Source organism: Anguilla rostrata, chromosome 9 (genome assembly GCF_018555375.3).
Source record: "Anguilla rostrata isolate EN2019 chromosome 9, ASM1855537v3, whole genome shotgun sequence".
Classification (NCBI taxonomy): Eukaryota; Metazoa; Chordata; class Actinopteri; order Anguilliformes; family Anguillidae; genus Anguilla; species Anguilla rostrata.
This window is the reverse complement of record NC_057941.1, coordinates 51,927,707-51,933,706: the sequence shown is the minus strand read 5'-3', so window position 1 is coordinate 51,933,706 and position 6,000 is coordinate 51,927,707. Positions and strand designations below refer to the sequence as shown.

At 38.2% G+C, this 6,000-nt stretch overlaps 1 protein-coding gene across 11 annotated transcripts in view; it reads right to left on the bottom strand.

Moving 5' to 3' along the window:
* Positions 1-6,000, bottom strand: part of LOC135264125 (roundabout homolog 2-like) — a 168,346-nt gene that overhangs the window by 34,397 nt on the left and 127,949 nt on the right. The gene's annotated exons all lie outside the window — the stretch shown is intronic.

Genomic DNA, 6,000 nt, shown 5'->3' with positions numbered 1-6,000 from the left:
GCTATCCAGCGGTCCTAGCTCTTAAATAAGAATCGAAACTGCCCAAGGCCTCAGGTTTCATGGGACATTTTATTTTATTTTCTGATAGTCTAGGAAGTACCAACTCATTTGCTGTTGGTCCTACACATCCCTCATCTCCATGTTATTCTTTTATTTGCCAGGAACCAATCTTAACATAAATGTCACCATTTCACGCCTTGTCCCATGGCTAATACCCATCTGCGGTCTCATAATTAGATTATGTAGTCTGTTAATATGATTCATTCCAACTGACAAACGCTTCAATTCGAATTTCGGCTAACAAGCGGAAGCCCGTTCGATTTTCAAACCCCGAACAGCAAACGCATCTTTCACGTGTTTGAGAAGGAGAGAGAAAAAAATCAATAGAAAAATAGCTCCTGTGTAAAAGAGGGCGTCCTCACAAAGGGAAACACGTCTAATCAGATTCTCCCGGTCGAAGATGGATTTGGGCGGGGGTGGGGGGGGGGTGTTTAAGGATGGTTGACACTGTAACATAGGGGGGTGAAGTGGAGCGAAAAGCCCCGATTACTTAAATATGTATGATGAAACATCTGCAGTGGGGGAGAGCGCCGATCACCTTTGCCGTGAGCTACGCGGGACATGTCTGCACACTTATTAAATGGGGGGGGGGGGGGGGGTGGGGGGGGAGAGATACTGAAGTGCATTGGAATCGCAGGGACGCATTGTGAGAACACAATCGCCGTGGTTACGGCGGCGCTGGGAGCGTCTGGCCCGATGACTAATTCATAGAGGAGCGGCACGCATGGCAGCCCTGTCACTGCAGCTGGAGCAGAACCAGCCAGGGAGTCTGCAGAGACGCACACACACACACACACACACACACACACACACACACACACACAGACACACACACACACACACACACACACACACACAGACCACACACACACACAGTCACGCACACACACACACACACAACACACCACACACACACACCACACACACACACACACACACACACAATCACGCACACACACACACACACAACACACACACACACACAGTCATGCACACACACACACACACACACACACACACACAGACACACACACACACACACACACAGACACACACACACACATTCACTCACACAGAGACACACGCACACGCACACACGCACGCCTGCACACACACACACACACACACAACGTCACACACACAGACACACACACACACACACACACACATTCACTCACACAGAGACACACACACACACAAACATTCACTGACACACACGCACACACACACGCCTGCACACACACACACACACAGGGACACACACACATACACAAGTGCACATGGGATGCATGTCAATCTCATCTGCGGAAGCGCATTTCAAATCTGAGGAGGGGTGGGAAGAGATGGGGAGGGTTGGGGAGGGGTGGAAAGGGGGGCAGATCTGACATGGCCATAGGTACCCATGCTACAGTAGAAAATATTTGACTCATTCAAAATCATTAACAAACCTGTGTCCTAACCATTCTTCAAGCTGCTGAACACAGCTGTGAACTTGCTTTTTCCCTCAGACTTATCGTTTTCCTAACCCTAACCCTAGTTTGGGCCCTTAACCCTAATTGAAGCCAATGGTAGCTTGGATAACTTCACAAAACCAATTCAAAATTGATAAAAAATCTAGGTAAATATCACGAATACAATAATACAAATGCAAAATCATATGTTTCAGGTCTTTTAAAAAGATTTTTTCATTGAAAAAATATTAATATATTGCACATTTTGTAATGGCCATAGGTACCCATGCTGCAGTAGAAAATATTTGACTCATTCAAAATCATTAACAAACCTGTGTCCTAACCATTCTTCAAGCTGCTGAACACAGCTGTGAACTTGCTTTTTCCCTCAGACTTACCGTTTTCCTAACCCTAACCCTAGTTTGGGCCCTTAACCCTAATTGAAGCCAATGGTAGCTTGGAAAACATGAGAAAACCAATTTAAAATTGATTAAAAATCAAGGTAAATATCACGAATACAATAATTCAAATTCAAAATAATATGTTTCAGGTCTTTTAAAAAGATTTTTTCATTGAAAAAATATTAATATGTTTCTCATTTTTTAATGGCCATAGGTACCCATGCTACAGTAGAAAATATTTGACTCATTCAAAATCATTAACAAACCTGTGTCCTAACCATTCTTCAAGCTGCTGAACACAGCTGTGAACTTGCTTTTTCCCTCAGACTTATCGTTTTCCTAACCCTAACCCTAGTTTGGGCCCTTAACCCTAATTGAAGCCAATGGTAGCTTGGATAACTTCACAAAACCAATTCAAAATTGATTAAAAATCTAGGTAAATATCACGAATACAATAATACAAATGCAAAATCATATGTTTCAGGTCTTTTAAAAAGATTTTTTCATTGAAAAAATATTAATATATTGCACATTTTGTAATGGCCATAGGTACCCATGCTGCAGTAGAAAATATTTGACTCATTCAAAATCATTAACAAACCTGTGTCCTAACCATTCTTCAAGCTGCTGAACACAGCTGTGAACTTGCTTTTTCCCTCAGACTTACCGTTTTCCTAACCCTAACCCTAGTTTGGGCCCTTAACCCTAATTGAAGCCAATGGTAGCTGGAAAACATGAGAAAACCAATTTAAAATGATTAAAAATCAAGGTAAATATCACGAATACAATAATTCAAATCAAAATATTGTTTCAGGTCTTTAAAAAGATTTTTCATTGAAAAATATTAATATGTTTCCATTTTTTAATGGCCATAGGTACCCATGCTACAGTAGAAAATATTGACTCATTCAAAATCATTAACAAACCTGTGTCCTAACCATTCTTCAAGTCTGAACACAGCTGTGAACTTGCTTTTTCCCTCAGACTTACCGTTTTCCTAACCCTAACCTAGTTTGGGCCCTTAACCCTAATTGAAGCCAATGGTACTTGGAAAACATGAGAAAACCAATTAAAATTGATTAAAAATCAAGGTAAATATCACGAATACAATAATTCAATGCAAAAATATGTTTCGTCTTTTAAAAAGATTTTTTCTTGAAAAATTTAATATATTGCACATTTTTAATGGCCATAGGTACCATGCTCAGTAGAAAATTTTGACCATTCAAATCATTAAAAACCTGTGTCCTAACCATCTTCAAGCTGCTGAACACAGCTTGAACTTGCTTTTCCTCGACTTACTTTCCTAACCCTAACCCAGTTGCCCTTCCTAATTGAACATGGTAGCTTGTAACTTCACAACCAATTCAATTGTAAAAATCTAGGTAATTCCAATACAATATACAATGCAAATATATTTCAGGTCTTTAAAATTTTTCATTGAAAAATTAATATATTCCTTTAATGGCATAGGTACCATGCCAGTAGAAAATTGACTCATTCAAAATCATTAACAAACCTGTGTCCTAACCATTCTTCAGCTGCTGAACACAGCTGTGAACTTGCTTTTTCCCTCAGACTTACCTTTTCTAACCCAACCCTAGTTGGGCCCTTAACCCTAATTGAAGCCAATGTAGCTTGGAAACATGAAAACCATTTAAAATTGATTAAAAATCAAGGTAATATCACGAATACAATAATCAATAAAATAATAGTTTCAGGTCTTAAAGATTTTTCATTGAAAAATATTAATATTTGCCATTTTATGCCATAGGTACCCATCTACATAGAAATATTGACTCATTCAAATCATTAACAAACCTGTGTCCTAACCTCTTCAGCTGCTGAACACGCTGTGAACTCTTTTCCCTCAGACTTCGTTTTCCAACCCTAACCCTAGTTTGGGCCCTTAACCTAATGAACATGGTAGCTTGGAAATTCAAAAACCAATTAAAATGATAAAATAGGTAAATATCACGAATACATAATCAAATCAAAATCATATGTTCAGGTCTTTTAAAAGATTTTTCATTGAAAATTTAATATTTCACATTTTAATGGCCATATACCTGTACAGTAAAAATTTGACTCATTCAACATTAACAAACCTGTGTCCTACATTCTTCAAGTGCTGAACAAGTGTGAACTTGCTTTTTCCTAGACTTACCGTTTCCTAACCCTACCCTATTGGCCTTAACCCTAATTGAAGCCAAGGTAGCTTGGAAACATAGAAAACCATTAAAATTGATAAAAATCAAGGTAAACACGAATACAATAATTCAATAAAATATTGTTTCAGGTTTTAAAAAATTTTTCATTGAAAAAATATTAATATTCCATTTAATGGCCATAGTACCCATGCCAGTAGAAAATATTACTCTTCAAATCATACAACCTGTCCTAACCTTTCAAGCGCGACACAGCTTGACTTCTTTTCCTCAGACTTCTTTCAACAACCTAGTTTGGCCCTTACCCTAATGAAGCATGTATTGGAATAAAAACAATTAAAATATAAATCAGGTAATACACGAATAATATCAAATGCAAATAGTTTCAGGCTTTTAAAGATTTTTCATTGAAAAAATATAATTGCCTTTGAATGGCCATAGGTACCTGCGATAAAAATATTTGACTTTCAAATCATTAACAAACCTGTGTCCTAACCATTCTTCAAGCTGCTGAACACAGCTGTGAACTTGCTTTTTCCTCAGACTTACGTTTTCCTAACCCTAACCCTAGTTTGGGCCCTTAACCCTAATTGAAGCCAAGGTAGCTTGGAAAACTGAGAAAACCAATTTAAAATTGATTAAAATCAAGGTAAATATCACGAATACAATAATACAAATGCAAAATCATATGTTTCAGGTCTTTTAAAAAGATTTTTTCATTGAAAAAATATTAATATATTGCACATTTTGTAATGGCCATAGTACCCATGCTACAGTAGAAAATATTTGACTCATTCAAAATCATTAACAAACCTGTGTCCTAACCATTCTTCAAGCTGCTGAACACAGCTGTGAACTTGCTTTTTCCCTCAGACTTACCGTTTTCCTAACCCTAACCCTAGTTTGGGCCCTTAACCCTAATTGAAGCCAATGGTAGCTTGGAAAACATGAGAAAACCAATTTAAAATTGATTAAAAATCAAGGTAAATATCACGAATACAATAATTCAAATTCAAAATAATATGTTTCAGGTCTTTTAAAAAGATTTTTTCATTGAAAAAATATTAATATGTTTCTCATTTTTTAATGGCCATAGGTACCCATGCTACAGTAGAAAATATTTGACTCATTCAAAATCATTAACAAACCTGTGTCCTAACCATTCTTCAAGCTGCTGAACACAGCTGTGAACTTGCTTTTTCCCTCAGACTTATCGTTTTCCTAACCCTAACCCTAGTTTGGGCCCTTAACCCTAATTGAAGCCAATGGTAGCTTGGAAAACATGAGAAAACCAATTTAAAATTGATTAAAAATCAAGGTAAATATCACGAATACAATAATTCAAATGCAAAATCATATGTTTCAGGTCTTTTAAAAAGATTTTTTCATTGAAAAAATATTAATATATTGCACATTTTTTAATGGCCATAGGTACCCATGCTACAGTAGAAAATATTTGACTCATTCAAAATCATTAACAAACCTGTTTGGGATCCTTCACTCCATACCTCAGAAACAAACTCCCTCTATTTCTCTCTCTCTTTCTGTTGGTCTCTCATTCTCTCTCTTTCTGTTGGTCTCTCATTCTCTCTCTCTCTCTCTCTCTCATTCTGTTGGTCTCTCATTCTCTCCCTCTCTTTCTGCCCTCTCATTCTCTCCCTCTCTTTCTGCCTCTCTCACTCTTTCTTTTTATGCTCCCCCCCCACCTCAGCTTCACCTGAAGACAAAGCTTTGAAGTGACTCCACAGCTTGATGTGTTGTTAACTGCCAGGGCCCAGGTCCGACAGCACTGTTCCCTGCCACCCTCTCCCGCTCGCTCCGTCACTCCCTCTGTCACTCACACTGTAAGCCCCTCCCCCCCTCTCCACACACTTAACGGTAAAGAAGGGAGTCCGCCAGAGCGTCGACTAAATCATGAAA